Here is a 19,124-nt window from a genome sequence, read left to right as displayed (position 1 = left end):
TCAACCATTGTGGAAGACAGTGTGGCGATTCCTTAAGGACCTAGAAATAGAAATTCCATTTGACCCAGCAATCCCATTACTGGGTATATATCCAAAGGGTTATAAATTATTCTATTATAAAGACACATGCACATGCATGTTCACTGTGGCACTGTTTGCAATAGCAAAGACCTGGAACCAACCCAAATTCCCATCAATGATAGACTGGACCGAAAAAAAATGTGGCACATATACACCATGGAATACTATGCAGCCATAAAAAGTGATGAGTTCATGTCTTTGTAGGGACATGGATGAATCTGGAAACCATCATTCTCAGCAAACTGACACAAGAACAGAAAACCAGCACTGCATGTTCTCACTCACAGGCTGGTGTTGAACAATGAGAATATGTGGACTCAGGGAGAGGAGCATCACACATTGGGGGCAGTTGCAGGGGGGCTAGGGAAGGGACAGCTGGGGGTGGGGAGGGTGGGGAAGGATAAAATGGGGAGAAATGCCAGATATAGTCAAAGGGGGCATAGAGGCAGCAAACCACCTGGTTATGCATGCACCTATGCAACAACCCTGCATGACCTGCACATGTAACCCAGAACCTAAAATAAAATTAAAAAAAAATCTGTAACTACCCCAACTTGGAACACCTCTCAAACTTTGTAGGTGTGTTTTCTGGGTTGCATTCCTCAAATTTGGCTCAAATAAGCTCTCTACTTATGTTAATTTTGCCTCACTTTTTTTGTTAAGTTGACAACTGTTATTGTCAAATCATTGTCTACATTGGTAAGTCATGTGTGATAATCAGGTACCCTGAAAGGGCAGTTAGGGAGAGTCTGGAAGCAAGGGGTCCTTCTAAGATACAGGGGAGTCATGTACTAGTAGATTTACATTATGCATTTACTTTAGAACTTAAACTCTCACAACAGTTAATAAATCTATTAAATATATTGAGATATGAAGACAATATTTAAAAATATGCAAGGACAAACACTTTAGAATCCTTCACTCACCCTCCACCCCTTACCTCTAGGAACTTCATAATTGTAGAAAAAGCAAAATGATGAGATTTTCATACATCTGCATATAGACTTTATATTTTTCTTTCCTTTGTCTACTTCAGTGTTTCTCAACTTTTAGTAAGCAAATTATTTTATGGACTAGGTTGAGTACGCAGAGTTATGTGACATATATTTTATAGATAATTTAAGGGCAATTTTGACATAATTGATTCTTGCCTTCCTTGCTGTGTTGACTAACTTCTGTGTGACTCTTCTACCTCTTTCAGTACTTAATCCTTGACCTTTGTTAAAAATTATTTCCTATCCCCAAGGTTATGAAGTAGATCAATTGAGTGTTGCTTCAACCACATTTAAAGCACTTTTTAAAAAAATTCAAACCTGCAATTACCTGATTTTTCAAAGGGTTTGTATGCCCAAAGTCCTAATTGCTAAGAGCAGAGGTTCAAATAACCTAATACATTTCAAGTTTCTGAATACTCAATGATACTATCTATTTCCATTTCTGTCTTTTGTAATGTGTGTCAGGCCAGCTGAAGCTATTCATTTTTATAATCTTTTCAGGGACAACTTATGAAAATTTTTCTTTGATATTTTAATTGCAGAAAAATGAATATTCCTTTCTTGAATTCTTGGATTTTTAAAGTAAGTTTCTTAATCTTTGCTTACCTGGAAATCACATTAGATAATTTAAGATTGTCCAGTGATTCATCTCTTTATGTGAATTAGTAAATTTCTCAGCATCATGTTGGAAGCTATTTGGGAAGTAAAAAAAAAAAAAAAATCTCATAATGGTACCAGTATTTAGATATTTAACAAAATAGTTGTCATGAAGTAATCATAGATGAAAGAAATGTGAATGATTATCATTTTAGGCCTTGGCTTATAAGCTACCAACAGTTTTACAAGTCTACTTGTGTCTAATTTAAATCAGTGATTTTTTACAAGCATATACTTTTTTTGTAAATCCTCTTGCAGGTTAACAAATTTTGATCAATATATAAAATATAATTATACTTCTGAACACACACACACACACACACACACACACACACAGAGAGAGAGAGAGAGAGAATTGGTATTTCTCTGACAAAAAGTTTTACTTATATTCTTAAACATAGATGTTTACCAGGAACATACATTTAGAAAAAGTACTTGGATAATTTGTTAAATGAGAATAGCCTAAGTCTTACCATCTTTAAGAAACCCAAAGTTTCTGTACAGTCCTCTGTACTCAAGTGTGTCTGCATCATTCAGTTGACACTGTCTTAAATTCTTCTACAGTACCATATGCAAATGTGCTCACTTTTTCACAAAAGCAAGTACTTCTGTGTGTCTTGCTTTTAACTCCAAATGGTAAGATGAGTGAGAGGACAGACACAGTGCCTCATGTTCTTGAACAATTCCAAAAAGCGTAGGTGCATGTTGCATACTGGGTCATCCATGTTCATCTTCAAAGGCTTCTACCCCTGAATGGCATCATGCATACATTTCCTCATAAAATATCCTTGCTGTCTTCATTTCTTGGCTTAGGTCTTATTTTCTGATCATGTCACAATTTATCAACTTATTTTTAAAAATATTATTAGGTACATTTTATGTGCCAGCAACTTTACTATTTTTAAATGGCTGTTGCCTGGAAGAAAATCACAGTGTAGTGACATTATCCTTTCATCATTATTCCACAGTCTTATTTACCTTCTTTATCACTTTGATTTATAAGACTATCATAGATATTTACTGAGAACTTACTAGAAGCTCAATACTTACTGAATAAAAGAAATATATAAATGTGCAGGACACTGTGCTAGGCACTGAAGTTTAAAAAATCAATTACATTGCTGTGTGCTGAAGTGGAATTCTGGTACTGCAAGTGTATTAAGAGGCCGGGAATTGTTTTTGTCTTTTCTATAATATGAGAAAAAATATTATTCCTCCCTTCCTTCCTAGAAAAAGATGCAAAAGACAAATCTAATGAATGAAATGTAAATAGGGCTTCGAAACTCATTACATTTACTCAGAAGAGAGGCTGTGTTCTTTAAGGTTTTTAGTCTTAGGACTCAGAAATCAAATTGAAAAAAAATAATCCCATTACCACCACCCATGTTCTTCTGACCCAAATAGCTGTTACACAGTATGTCATCCCTCCATGTGGCCCTACCTATGCAAAATAGCTGCTCCTTGAGATAGATTTAACCTTTATTACTGGGATAAGTGCACTTTTCAAGCTGTAGCACAGAAATGCTCTTCCAAGGGAAGTCAAGAGCAATAATTCCTCTACGTTGAGTGAGGAATTAGGGGATGAGGATGGCTTTATGATTTTTTAAAAATATCTTTGGCACTTTTTTAAGCCAAGAGAAAAGTCTGGTTCTCAATTTAAAAAGAATTCTATAACATAAACAGTCTATATTAGATATTCCTAACCATTTTCTACCCTTTAGTAATCCTGCAACATTTTATTTGTATAATTGTCCAATAACCTTTATTGAACCATAGTAAGGAGCCAAGCATTGAAGACTTAATCCGTCTTAAAGAGTTCCCATCTTGCCTGAGAGAAAATCACATGTGGCAGGGTTTCTGGCACCATAAATCAGACTTATATAACTAAAATTTAGAGCTAAGCAAGCAGTAACAACTCTGTAATAATGATTTGCATCTAATGCCAATCATTAGATGCAAAACAGTAGGGAAAACTGTTTAAACTGTGTTAGTGACAGGTTTAAACAGAAACGGGCTTGACTCTTGTACTGTGGCCTGGGGAGAGGAGAGATACCGGTATTCCTATTGCAAAGGGATATAAAGGAAGACGTGGACCGAATCAATCAACTAAATTTCACAGTGGAACATGAGCCTCAGGCAAGTGGATTCTTGGACACTGCATGGTGACTGGTCCTGATATGATTAAGAAAAATAGGTAAAGTTTTTTTTGGCAGGTCGAGATCAGGTTTGCTAGTTAAAAGATTTAATTCACTTAGAAGTACTTGTTGAGATGTGGAGTACTTCACTCTGTAGCTAACCCAGTGTTAAAGAGCATCTCATTTAGTTACAGATTGTTGAAGTTCTGTGGAGTATGAGAATTGATGGAGGAGGCATCAGCAGCATCAAAATTGAAATACTATTTGTAAGCGAATATAAGTTCAGGGAAGCTCCAGAAATATAACTTGTGAGAGATTTTGAGGAATTATATTTCCCATGTGTACAGAAGAGGATTAGGAGTCAGTAAAAATTGGGTAGTGCATTCAAGAGTTAGTGGGATGTGGAGACATTAGGATAATACGTGAAAAATAAAGTATAACTATTTATTGGTAGTTTTCTAATCTGCAAACTCCTACCTGTGAATAGTTTTACTGTGTACTGGGCAAATCTGGGCCACCTAGGCCCCAATATCTTTATCAGTATTCCTGCTTACATTCTTAAAAGATTCACCATGCATTATTATAATCACTCTCATTTTTATGACTCACACTAACAAGCATGAAAGATCCAACATAAAGACTAATGTGACAGAGCTTCAGATCCAAGAAGGTAATTTAGGCAGTGGTGGACAGGAAGACACAATAGCAGTGTTACACAATGGAAAGTAATGTGTGTGTGTGTGTGTGTGTGTGTGAGAGAGAGAGAGAGAGAGAGAGAGAGAATGTACATGCTAAAAAATGGGCTTCTAAACTGATGAAGAATCAACTGAGCTAATAAAAAATATTATGTCCAGAAAAGTCCTCAGTTTGATAACAAATTCATGATGGAAGAAAAAACAACCCACAAGAATAACAAGTAATAGATCATGTTGTGATTTCTTTCAATGACAAAAAAATTTAGTATTTAACATATCTCAGATGACCTCCAAGGGGATAATGATTTGTTTCTAAGTAGCATTGTAAGAATTATTTGGAAAATATCTGAAAGAATTGTCAAAATAGAAAAATTACAATACATTTAGTTTAAAAATCTTAATTGTCTTTTATTTGTGATTCTACGATGAGGCAACATCTTATTCTATAAAATAGAGTAAGTGTTCTGATGAGCTAAGCAGAGGACTTTGGCTTCAATAGGCAGAAAAGGACTGAAGAAATCAGAAACAGAAAACAAAATGTGGATTGCTCAATTCCAAATTACTTTCCTTGTGGGGTTAAAACACATGTGAACTTCCTTGTTACAATGACTCATGTTTCCTGGAATCTACAGATTTGGGGAAAACTAGCCCCCTTCGCAGTTTCCATTCATTACATGGCACTTTATACAAGTGATTCCATTCAGGTGTAGTCTGGTCTGATGGGGCCTAGTACAGGAGCCTAAAACAATGGCCTCCCATACATTTGTTTTGCAGTATTTAAAGAAACATAAAAGGAACCATAATGTTAAAGAATTTATTTCTGATAAACAAATTTCTGGGTTCTTGAGGTCTTATGAATTTCTTCCAATAGTTCTAAACTGAGGAATGCTGTGCTCAACTCTATCCTCTTTGAAGTCTTTTTAAAATCTTTACCAACAATTTAATGTATTTTGGAAAATGTGTGCATTTCTTATTCAGCAAAATATCCATGAGGTCTTTTGCCACTATAATTTAGGGAACATCTTTATATATGACTCTTCAGAAACTTAGGGAATATATGTTAATCCAATTCACTGGAATCTTTAAATGACTACTTTGGGGTGTGTGTGTGTGTGTGTGTGTGTGTTGTACTTTCTAGTCAACCCTAGCTACACATTGACCACACCTGGGGAACTCTGAAATAATGCCAAGTATGAATTTCATCACCAGAAAATCTTGACTTTTGTTTGTTTGGTGGGTTCATTGAGATCTAGATGTGAATATTTTGTAAAAAGCTCCTCATGGGCTTTTTAAAAAATATTTTGTTATGGTTGAGAAATACCGTTTTAGAGGAAAACAATTTTCTTTTGATCTTATAATCCTTAACAGTTTCCCAATGCTGATTAAGTATATTTCTGTATGGTTTCAATTGTCAGGGTCATGGTAGAAATGAGTTCCTGTAAGAGCCATGTCTGACTTAATCCCGTTCTCAGATGATAATTTTTTATAAAAGAATCTTTAAAATCAGTAAGCATGATCCATAGTTAGTTTCCAAAGGTCAATATAAGAAAAGTATTGTAGTCTATTGTTTCAATAATTATTATCATGCATTACTCTAAAATGTTATTGGAACAGAAGTTTCACCTCCAACATCCCTTGATTTGACCACATTAAAGAGTTGTGTATAAAAATGTGATGTGTCTATTTTAAAAATTGAGAAACTGAACAAAAACATATTGAGTTGAGTCTAAACTAGCTACCTCTTTAGAGTTTACTATGATTCATTAGAATTGCTTCAAGACCTGCTTTGCTGAAAGGAACTAGCTTCATATTGACATAAACTAGTAGAAGAGGTTGATATTGGGAGTGAATGCAAAATGTAATTAGAAAGGCAGATGAGTAATATAGATGAGAACAGAAATTAAATGTCACAAAGCAAAATCTTCTAAGTTTAGAGACAGAAGCATTAACATTTAATATGACTTCTGCTTCTGATTCTTAAATATTTTTTTTCCCCTAATAGCTTCTTTCTTAACACCTGATTGCACTTGACTTTTTGGTGCACCTTGCTGATTAGCAAACTGGCTTCATCAGGATGAAAATGTGTGTGTTTTTCAGGAGCAGAGGTATTGCGAGAGGCTTCAAGAAAAATAAAATATTTCTACGGTGTTCATGTTTATGATCGAGTAAATAGAAAACGGTGTGGACACAAAATAGTCAAATTCCTCCTTGAAGTCAATTGCTTCACTCCTGCCATATTCTCGTGGGATCCTAAAGGCATCTCAAGGACCTTTTCAATGATTCTCTTGAAACACTGGCTGTTCATGGCAACACACTTAAGATTGTAGCTCCACCGCAGTGGAAAGAATGCTAATCCCAGTCAGGGGATCTAAAGTTCATGAGACTCTACAGACAAGGAGGGCACTATTTTAGGTAAAAAATAAATCTCTCTGAAATAAATCTTTGGTAAAAACAATTTACCAAAGTTTAATAAGCCTATTATGGTATTTTAAATAAGCTCTGCTACTTTATAACTCTTAATAATAAATATACATTAAAATGTATTTAAAAGTCACAGGGGATGCTCTGGATTAGAAGCAATTTTTGAATTTTAATAGACTGTAAGTTCTTTTATTGCACTAAAATATTATTACTTTTACAAAAATCAGAATATTTATGCATAGCATGTTTTCCATAAATACATTTTCAAATAGCTTCTGTGTTTGTAACTATTTTGTTTTGAAACATTATGTAGACAGATTACCTAGAGAATTATCAGTGGGTATATCACATGGGAAAATTCTCCCCTCAACACAAACATACAAACACACTAGGGTGCTATGGGGAGTTTTTAATGTCCTCTAAATTCAAGAGAGGTTTTCTTTTTTTCCTCATGTCTTAGCAATAAAGTAATCCTCTCCTCTGCAGTGGATAAGGGAATAATCAGGCAAATAGAAGTGCATGTGCCAGGGATATTATGACAAAAGAAAGCAGCCAAACTTAAATTTCATCTTATGGTCAACTTACAAACAGTTTTGTAAGTTGTTCATTGCTTTACAACAGTGAACAGTAGGGCTGACATGGATGGGTGGTAAGCTCCAGGATATTTTTCTGTCTAAAGATCTATCTTTCCTTTCCTGTAGAATACCTCAAATTGCTTCATGAAAAAAAAATGTTATTAGCCACATGCATCTAGCATAGCTCTGCTTGCACTGAAAATTCAGTTGTCTTTCCTATGAATGTTACTATGGGTTGAGTTCAATAACTTAAGGTTATTTAATTAACAATTTTCAGTTTATATTATATGGTACCTGATACATTGTAGGTGGGTACAACATAGGCTTAATGGTATAAGAGCAGATAAGCCAGCCTTTGAAATAGCAAGAAAAAGAAACTATTGATAATTTTAGCAGAAAATAAATGTACCTAAGGACAATGATAAGACACAGGCCAAATATCCAGTTATAGGTTTCCTTCTTTACCTTCTGTATACTTTCAAATAAAGTATACAAAAGTATGTAAAAGGTATACTTTTGGCTGCTTGACCAGCCAACAGATGGATGTGAAACTCCAGCCCGGGGTTTTCTTCTGGGAAATTGGATCATCCCCAGTTCATGGCTGAAAGTAATTTTCCAATTGTTTCTATTTCCTAAGTTGCCCAGGTTTCAATTGTGCTTGACTTATGAAGTTTGGTGCTTCATATATATTCTTTTTACGTGTTTATAATCCTGTCCATAGGAGTTTCTTTCTACTGAAAATTTAATTTCTCTCCAAACATAAATACAGTATGTAAATATAAACTATGCTGAAGAAAGACATCACTCATTTCTTAATCTCTTTGCCTCAAAATGAACAAAAAAAAAAATCAACAAACAAATGAACACATAGCTTACTTCTTCTGCAAGACCTCACAGCATTTTGGTTCCAGAAGGTAATACATTTTTTAAAAAAATCTTTTTCTTTTGGTAACTTGTGCATCTGGCTGACCTGATGTTTGTGATTTGTCACTTTAGTTGATATTAAGCTTTTACTTCCAGGAAAATTACTACATGTGCCATTGAATTGTACCCTTGCTAATTAAGACCAAGACTCCTTGTAAACAAGTGTATCATATATGATAAGCTTGGTGAGTCATTTAAAAAGAGGCAGCTGCTGAGAGAAAAATCAAACCAAAATTTGCTCTGCTAAGGTCAAGTCTCCACATTCAAAGTTAAGTGGAAGATGAGTGTAAGAATTTGTATGGTTTGCACAGAACTTAATTTTGTAATTACGGGGGATTTGTGGTTTGTTTTCTCTGCCTTACTGCACCATGAAGGATGAAATAAGGCTCAAGTCACTATGTATTTTTGTTGTAAAGGTAGAGGGTTAAATTGACTCATAATCAAGAAATATTCATTTTCAAAATAGCAGAGTCAGCTGCTACTGTATGATATAGTTTTCTTGCTAGGAACACATTTCATGCAATATTGGGGTCATTTCTTCATTGCTGTGGGTAGGGTCTCATGTATGTGGAGAGTTTCATGTATGTAGTGCCTCCTAGAATTCAGTGTCATGAATTTTCCTGTAGGGAAGAGTGGCTAGTTTTGCAATGCCTTTTACTCTTACCTGTGAAGCCAGTGAAGTTTAATTTGCACTCCTCTCACAGCAGGAAGAATTGTAGGCATTATTCCACCTGTCCTAAGCTCTTTTGACTTTCTCTATGGCTTCCTTGACAGAAGATGCTAGAATATGTCAGATTCTATTTTCTTCCCCAAGAAGTTTCAGCAGTCTCCTCAGTTCCTTTCACTTCCACGCTTCTTGGAAGTTCTTACTGCTAGAGTAGTTGATATGTTTATTTTGTTTGCCCTAAAGACAAAACATGATACATTGCATTACCTAACAAACCAAATACACAGTGTTTAAAACCCTTGAAAGAAATGTCTTTAAAATATAGATGAAGACTGTAAGTAGACTACTTAAAAATCTATTTTTCTAACTGTGAGCCATTATTTAGTCAATTTGTTAAAGCATGAATTCCATTATGCTGTTGACACATTGTTAGGTATTGTTTGGCTTTTTCCATCTGTCCAAGGAAAGATACATGAGGAAATTAAAATCGAATATGTTGATTTCTAAAAATTCTTCATTTAAGTGAAAATATTGTATAAATTTACCAAACTATAAAGTCATTTTCAGATTGCTGTGATTCCATGTCATTTTTATTTCCATCTGTTATAAAATACCTTTGGGATTGAATGTGAGTAACTATGGCCTTAAGCCACATAGCAACGATATCTTCAAAATTCTCTTTGAACATTGCTTGAAGCAACAATGAAATTAATGAGCTCTTCATAAATTAAATGGTCATTGTGCACTGTATAATTTTTTGGTGAATTGGATTATGAGATAGTTGTATAAAAAGCTAATCAATTATCTTCTACACTTAATTTTTTTATGCTTGAGAGCTTTAATTCAGAATCCAAATGATGCTTTTGCCTAGAGGGGAAACTGTATTTCTATACTCAACTAAATAATTGGACATCTGCCTATTTATATTTTTTAATAGAGTAACATATTTTTTTAAGGTTCTGTTGAAGGTTTCATCCCTATAGTCTTTATTTAATTAAATAAATAGTTCCACATAATTTGAAAAATATATACAGAATGCAGGTTTACTAAAGAAACACAAATATAAAATATGCAGAAATTACAGAATTAAATATTTCATCTGAAACAAAAGATACATGGGAATAGATAGATAGATGATAGGTAGATAGATAGATGAAAGATAGATAGAAAAATGGAAGGAGATAAGGTTTTCCATGGTGTTTCTATAGAAATCTACAAGAATGTTAAAGTTATACAATTTGGAACTATGGCTTCACTTAATTTTCTGTACAAACCAGATGTATCTATGCACAAGTTGTAAAAATGAAACAGAACAGGGGCACCCTCTAAGAGGTCTGCCAGGCACCCTACAACACTCCCCAATCAGCATGGAGATAATGGAAAATCTTGAGTTCCTTCCAGGGTACCTAACTAAGCACCTAACTAGCACTAAGAAGTAACTGAGTAACAGTATAAGCAAGAAGGTAATAGTAGCTTAAAACACTATTAGCCATGGAGGTTAGAGTTATGAGATGTTCCCTATAGAAACTGAAGATAACGTATGTTTCTGAGTTGTTTTTCATGAATCTGGACTCCCCATCACAGAGATTCACTGGCACGTAGACCTCAGGTATAAGGGAACTGAGGACTGACCTCTGAAGCTGTTCTTTGTTCTGAAATTCATCCTGAGGGTTTTGGAGGAAGTCACACCCACAGTTAGAGCTAACATTCTTTTCTGCTGACCCCAAAGTTTTAGATAAAGCTTTACCTTCTTAACCAATTAAAAAATCAGAAAAATCTTTGAAACTACCTATGACCTATAAGCCCCTGCTTTGAGATGTCTTGTCCTTTTAGGTCAAATCAATGAATAGACTCTATGTATTGATTTATGAGGTTGCTTTAACTGCCTCCTTGCCTTTAAACATCCTGAACCTGCAAGCCATTGGGAAAATTGGGTCTTGCCTTTGAGCTACCCAATTCTCCTTGCTTGGTGCCCTGCAGTCACCCTCCTCCCTCCCACTGGAAACCTCTCTGTAGACATATGGCCTTGTTGAACCAGAAGAGCGGACTCTGCTTTGGTTTGGAAACAAAAGTATGATAAAGTAGTGGCATATCGATTTACCTAGCTTCTTTTTATTTGTAATTATTTCAAAAAGCCAGGTAAAACCATTAATGAATGACTGATTCCAGAATCTTTGAGAAAGTTTGAAGACAAAGCGTCATCTAAGCTGGGCTAAAATATTTATAGATATATGAATACTCAGTATTACTTTTTGTAATACCATGGTTTGTATTCTTCAATACAAAGAAAAAACTACACTAGTTTCTATATATCTGCATCTGGTAGCTTCAGTGCCCAATTATCTATTAACAATTACTTTTTTCTTCTTTTATCTTATATCTCTTCTTTTACTACTTTCTAAAAGAGAATTTAAATATCATCGAATACTTATATATATAAATAATTTATATGGATATAAGACATATATTTGATATGATATATATATGTATATGTGTGTGTGCATATATTCGTGTATACATATGGTTGGTACAAAGCTAATTGCAGTTTTGCCATTGAAAGTAACAGGAAAACCTGCAATTACTTTTGCACAAACCTATACGGTGTATATATATGTGTGTGTATATATATTCTAATCTAATATCCCTATCAAGCTAGCAGCATCTCTTATTCTTTTCATCGATGGCCAACTTGCTTGCGAGAATGTCTACTTGGTTATCACTTGTACATCAAACATTCAACACAAGATCATTTGTCTTCTTTCCTTACCACTCTATTGAATCTGATCTCAACAAGGATAGGAATAAGTCTCTAGATGTTAAATACAATGGCCATTTTTCGGGCATTATCTGACTCGATTTCATCAATTAATGTTTGTTTGTCACTATTGGTAACAACTGCTTCTTCACTATTGATAACAACTACTGTATCAATATTGATACATTCTTTGTCACTATTGATAAAACTACTTCTTCCCTAAAAACTGTTCTTTTCTTCAGTCCTGTGACATTAAACTCTCTCTTCTTCCATTTCTTACTGTGAATAATTCTTTCTGCTCTTTTTAGGGCCCTCTGACCATGTTAGTTCTAGTGTGTCTCTGAGGTTTGTACTAAGCCTACTTTTCTGAAGTCTGTACACTCTCTAAGATACCTCACTTGAGCTCACAGCCTTTAAGAGGTGATTAGGTCATGAGGACTCTTCCCTTATGAATGGTTAAATGCCATTATCCAGGTAGTGGGTTAGTTATTGTGGGAGTAATATCCTGATTTAAAAAATGAAAATTTTCTGATTTTCTCTCTCTGTCTCTTGTGCTCACTCGTTCCCTCACCATTCTGCTTTTTTTCCCTTCTACCCATTTGCCACGTGATGACAGCCTTGCCAGATGCCTGTGCCATGCTCTGGAGGTTCCCAACCTCCAGAACCATGAGCCAAATACAATTCTATTTTATAAACTACCCAGTCTATGGAATTCTGTTATAGCAGCAGAAAATATACTAAGGTATATTTATCATTTCAATGAGCACTTGGCATCTATAATCTTTACCTAGATGGTTTAAGAAACCAAGTATTATTAATTAAATGTTAAAAAGTAACTAGATTAACATTTTAGCTTGCAATGGCACATAAAGCTTGACTTCTCCTCCTTTTTTCCCATATCACACATCTATAATAATAACACAGCTTCAAATCTATGTGTTGTACCATACCCTAGGCCCAGTGGGACCTGCAGGTCCACTGGGCAATCATTTATGAAAGTTACAAAGCACATTAAGTGAATTTCCCTTCTGGATGTGGATGTCTACATGTGTAGCTTAGGAAATGCAAAGCCAGCTACAAGGTATTATTTTCTCCTCATGGCAAAAGCAATTAGTATGCTAAAAAGCATGTGTCCTTCTGGGTCATTTTAGTTGCAAAATTTTTGCATGCAAAGCAGTCTTATTAAGGATAAACAGGGCTTTCTTGTGAAAAGAGACAGCAGCAATCGTAGCTTCAGATATCAGGTGCACATGCACACACACACACACACACACACAGAACACACATATACATTAGAAAAGCAACACAATTCATAACAATTTGGAATTATTGATTGTCATTTTTGCAAATAACTACAAATTGATACCCATTTTAGAAAATGTAATTGTGAAACAACTTGTGGAAGTATAACATACTTAGGCTACAATTTTATAGGACATTTAGGGTAATGCACATGCCAGACTTTGAAAACATGCTGTTTAAAAAAGAAATAAATATCTTTATTAAGTTCTTTGTGATTTCCAAGAAGAGACAAGGTCAGATTGTTTTTGTTGCTCTGGATTTATTATAAGAACACATGAAAAGAAAATAGCTGGGGAAACATCCTTGGCAGCTTGACATTTATTTTGGATTTCAGACTTCCAAGCTCATATAAATGATCTCATGGAGAATAGGAGCCTGAGCTCAGTATTATTTAAAGAATTGGAGCTAGACTCCAGTAGCTTGCTTCTTCCTGTGTACCTAGAATTTGTACTTCCCAGAGAGAGGATTTGATTAGGATGAAGTACCAACTCAGGGAGCAGTTGCTTCTCTTGTATCTGATCTCCACAGAATGACCTTGGCACAGATACCATTCACTGTCCCACCAAAGAAAGCCAGTGATGTTTTGTTGATGCTGCAGATATGACATAGGCAATCATATTCCAGAGAAACCACTTGGTCAGTGATATATAGTAATTTAGGACCACTGTGTAACAAATGAAACAATAAATCTAATGTGCTTAGGACATATTTGTCAAATAGTAAATACTAAAAGAATAATAACCACCATTATTATAGTGCCTGAAAAGGAACTATTTGCATGACAGGTGCCTAGAGTTTCATAGATTCTTTTTATAGTACATTATAATTTTGGAATTGCTTTTCTACAAGAAGCATACTGTGAAAGACTCTAAGGTTTGGTATAAAATAAACTTCTCTCAAAATTACTAAACCGTTTTTCAAAATTTAAAATAAAACAAAATGTAGAGACCTAGAGTACTTGCTAGAGTAGATTAAGTCATACCGTGGTAAAAATTTGTTCCCAAATGCCAGTGGCTTAACACAGCAAAGATATATTTCTTGCTCATATAATCTGCAGATCGGTGACCATGCCATGTTTGAAATCTGAATGCCACATTTGACTACCAAGTAGGCCAAAATGCTTCAATATTTTGACATCATCATCATCTCAAAGTCTCACTCCTGGAGAATAAAAAAATTTGCAAGCTCACACCCATACTATATACTGCACATTGAGTAATATCTATTAATTCCATGCATAGTCAGTTGTTCAGAGCTAGTCACATAACCTCAGCTTCAGCTAGGTGCAGTGGGAAGTGTGGAGAAGCTATCCAGTGAGTATACAATTCTGTTGTCACACTCAGCTTCCTCATCTTAAAACTAGTCATGCTCACAATAATGCATAGGATTATTATGAGTCAGTGATATATAGTAATTTAGGACCACTGTGTAACAAATGAAACAATAAATCTAATGTGCTTAGGACATATTTGTCAAATAGTAAATACTAGAAGAATAATAACCACCATTATTATAGTGCCTGAAAAGGAACTATTTGCATGACAGGTGCCTAGAGTTTCATAGATTCTTTTTATAGTACATTATAATTTTAAGGATCACTTCAAAACAATTTCATGATCTTTAGATATTATTTTTATTTCCTCCATCTATTTTTTCCTTGGTGATTTTACTTTCATCTGATTGAATGACATTTTGACAATAGTTTGAAACACTTGAGCATTTGATTTTATCATAATAACTGAAAACATTGTTTTCAAGAGGGAGCTTGGTTTATGACTGCAGGTACTGATGTATTTGGATTAGACTTAAATATTGGATGTCAGGAAATTTTTAACTAAAATTTTATGCTCTTTCCATAGATTTAATGGGCCATTCTTACTCAAATTCATTCAAGTCAACATGTTTATTTTGTGCATATAACTGTGTTCTAGAAGCTACAAAGATGAATCAGGCATATCTGTTGCCTCAAAAAGTTACAATATTGATGACTAGCTAGAAAAATATATACATAGTGAAAATACATGCAGATTAAGTTCTAAGGGTCAGTAAAATATATAATATTCAGCCAGGTAGCCATGGAAGGTAACTCAAAAGAGAAGGGTTTTAGAGATAATGTCAATAGACGTACAGGATTTCGGAAGGTGGAGAGAGCAGTCCCTATCCTAGAAACAAAGAATGTTATGATGTACACTTGGAAAAAATAGACTAAGCTCATGTAAAGGACTCTTGAAGACTATAGTGACAAATATTGCTTAACCTGCTAAGTAAAGTGGATCTGCAGAAACTTTATTTTTATTTCTTTCACATACCATAGCCAGGTTTTACATAGACAAAAATTTCCCTACTTTAAAAAAAAAACTAGAAAGTTCCTGAATTTAACATTTTTCCCATAAAAAATATGAGACGTCATGTCTCCAAAAACTGTTTGACCTCGTACTACCACTTTTTCTTCTGAAATATTTTCCAATTAACCTTCAGTCCATTCTAAACCTGGTAAAACAAATGAAACAATGCACCCAGTATAGATGGTAAGAGCTAATGTGTATGTAAGTTAATGCTGCAGCTTTCCATTTTTCTTTCTGAGATTTTTGGGAGCTTTGAAGGAGTGGGGAGAAAATCAAATGAAGGATTTTTGAAAATAGTCAAAATTTTCCAAATAGAAAACTGTTTAAAATAAATTAATGGAAGGCCTGATTTTTGCATGTATAAGAAAGTTACCAGTAAGATTTCTTTACTTGTTGGATCTGTCATATAGAAGGATGATGTGATTAGTATATTCAACCTTAATATTTGGAAAACTGACTAGATTAAATATAACATGACAATAGTTTGAAATTATATTTGGCTGACGTGTTTGATGTTGATTTGTGAAGAACAGTGTCACCAGAAAAAGTTTTATTGTATCTGGAGAAATTAGGCCTTAGAAAGAATTCTTTTCAAAATAATTCCTTGTTGAATTGTAAATGCATTTCTTTTTGTTACAAGCCACTGGAAACAGGACAGTTATATTTTCATTTGGTAATAACCTTTTTTAAAAAGTTCTGGTTGAATATTTTTAAAATAACTGCTAATTATGTACAGCAGTGTCCTGCAGCAAACTCTAGACCATGCATTTTAAATATCAAGTAATAATATAAATTATACTGAGTCTTGTTATAATTACATGTGTCAAAAAACAGAGCAAATAAGGATAAATATTAACTTTAATCTGTTTACATATATAAATAGATGTATATAGGTGCCTGAATAAAGGTTGCAGTGAAAATATTATTTCTGAATGCATCAGGCTTTAGTTTTGTTATACATTGATGGCACACTATAAGGGACATGAGCAAAAATAATGGAGGCTTTTCATTTTTTGCAATGGATTATTTTCTGCTATTCATTTGGCAGAGGCCTATAATAAACTTGATTGTTTCTTTTGGCTTTGTTTCAGTTCAAAACTGGAAATCATGGTTGCTTCTGAGTCACTTAATGCTATTGTACTTAGAACCATTATGCTCTTGTCATTTCGCAAAATTATGTATGAGAAATGATTCTCAGCAAGCATTCTTGGACATGGGAAAGAATTTCTACTATTTAGCTAAACAACATCAATTTCAGTTTGTACTCAGTGTAAATGCAAATACCTAAACACAATGTTGTTAACGAATAAGTGACAACCTACAGAATGAGAGAAAATATCTTTAAGATATACACTGACAAGGGGTTAATGTCCAAAATACATAAGGAACTCAAACAATTTAACAGCAAAAAATCAAAAAACCTTTTTAAAATGAGCAAAAGATTGAAGTAGAAATTTCTCAAAAAGAAAAAAAGAGAAACTGTCAACAGGTATATAAAAATATTAGTCCACATCACTATACATCAAGGATATGTAAATCAAAACCACGATGAGGTATCTCCCAGTTAGAAAGGCTATTATCAAAAGACAAAGATAACAGGTATTGGCATGGATGTGGAGAAAGGGGAACTCTTACACACTATCAGAGAAAATGTAAGTTAGTACAGCTACTATGAAAAATCATATGGAAATTTTGCAAAAATTCAAAATAGAACTAACATATTTTTTGGCAATTTTTCTACTGAGTTTATATCCAAAAAATGAAATCAGCATGTCCAAGAGATACCTACACTCTCATGTTTATTCACAATAGCCAAGACGCAGAATCAATCAAAGTGTACATTGATAGGTGAACGAATAAGGAAAATATACAGAACTGAATAAGAAAATGAATACAGAAATTAAGAAATAAGAAATGAATAAGGAAAATATACAGAATGAAATACTATTGAGTTATAAAAGAAAAAGAATTCTGTACTTTGTAACCACATGAATGAACCTGGAGGACATTATGTTAAGTAAAATAAGCCAGGCACAGAAAGAGAAGTACCTCATGATCTCACTCATATGTGGAATCTTAAAAAGTTTATATTATATAAGGTAGAGAGTATAATGATGGTTACCAGAAGCAGAGGTGGTTGGGGAGATAGAGAGATGGGAAGATATTGTTGGTCAAAGGATACATAATAAGATGGAGGAAAATGTCATGAGATCTATTGTGCAGCAAGGTGACTATAGTTAAGGGTGATATATTCTATTCATAAAAAAATGTAAGAAAGTGGTTATTTGTTATGTGCTCTACCCACAGAAAAGATAAATGTTATTTTAAAAGGATAACTAGAGGTAATGCAGTTGTTAACTAGCTAGATTTAACCATTTCACAATGTGTGTATGTGTGTGTGTGTGTGTGTGTCTATAAAATGCTGTATATATCATGAATGTATATATTATATACTTTATGTTGTGCATGATAAAAACATAGAATGTTATCTGTCATCTTAGTAAAATTTAAAAACAAAGATGGTATTGTTGATGAGAATATACTGACATGCTATATTGTTAGGAATGTCTATAGAATGTTTTTTCATAATTAAAGGCATGTTCTTATTAGTTTTAAAAATGCTCTCTTTACCAACATTGTGATATATTTATAATCTGAGATGTATTATATTAATAACTGTCAACTTGAGATAAATGCAGATGCTTTCCTTCTAAAAATGACTGTGTTATTTTAAAAAGGTATAAAATTTTTAAATCTTTTTTGCTTCTTTACTTCTGATTAAAGGAATCCTACAAGTTTCTCAGACAGTTGACTTTCCAGAGTGAAACTTTATAGAAAGAAGCCTGATATGGTAATTGAAGGGGGATGCTCTTAAAGATATGAACTATTTGGTGAGTTCAGGATATGCCATCTCAAAGCCAAGGTGACAGAATGGAATAAGGATATACAGCTTCCAAGTTGTTCTTCAAGCTCATCTCCAAAAGGGTAAAATCTCATTTTATTATATTTGATAATATATTTAAAAATAGCAACAGCTTATTGAGAGTTGCTATGTTTTTCTTACTTGATTTATTATTATTCCACTAATCCATATTAAGTTTAATTTAAATGCTTTTGAAATTTTCACATATAATCAGCTCATTTTCTAGAAATTCTGTTTTCTTCTGTTGAGCTGTAGGTCAGCTCTCTTACTCAGTGCCATATAGTTGAAATTACAGTAGATTTGTGTGGTATTTACTTTTCAGTAATCATAGGGCATTCAATAATCTATCTATTTCTTCCCTTTCTTTCACCAAATATTTTCCACATACCTGCTCTCTTTTGAGCCTGATTCCTGAGGAATTGAGGAAGCTCTTATGTTCATAGTATGCCATTATGATATATATTCCCACATAGACATCATTGCTCCCCATTGAGGTGCTCTGAGAAAGTCATACCTTCTGCCCATCTGCACATTTCCTCTTTATTTTTTCTACTTGAAGCCATACATCCCATTCCAACCCCTTCCTCACCCATAGTTTTCAGCTCAAATGAGAACTTTTTGTTTCAACTAGTGCAAGTCATTCATTGAA

At 33.9% G+C, this 19,124-nt stretch overlaps 1 long non-coding RNA gene across 4 annotated transcripts in view; it reads left to right on the top strand.

Annotated features, from left to right (window-relative positions):
* LOC103789015 (uncharacterized) overlaps nucleotides 1-18,532 on the top strand; it is a 724,824-nt gene extending 706,292 nt beyond the window's left edge. For all 4 annotated transcript variants that reach the window (XR_013530713.1, XR_013530714.1, XR_013530711.1 and 1 more), the window contains one exon: nucleotides 18,337-18,532. This is a non-coding gene — a long non-coding RNA (uncharacterized LOC103789015). The remainder of the gene's footprint in view (nucleotides 1-18,336) is intronic.
* Nucleotides 18,533-19,124: the final 592 nt, after the last annotated feature.

This window comes from Callithrix jacchus, chromosome 2 (assembly GCF_049354715.1).
Source record: "Callithrix jacchus isolate 240 chromosome 2, calJac240_pri, whole genome shotgun sequence".
Classification (NCBI taxonomy): Eukaryota; Metazoa; Chordata; class Mammalia; order Primates; family Cebidae; genus Callithrix; species Callithrix jacchus.
Note: the sequence above shows the minus strand (reverse complement) of the source record. Positions and strands in the feature narration are given on the sequence as shown.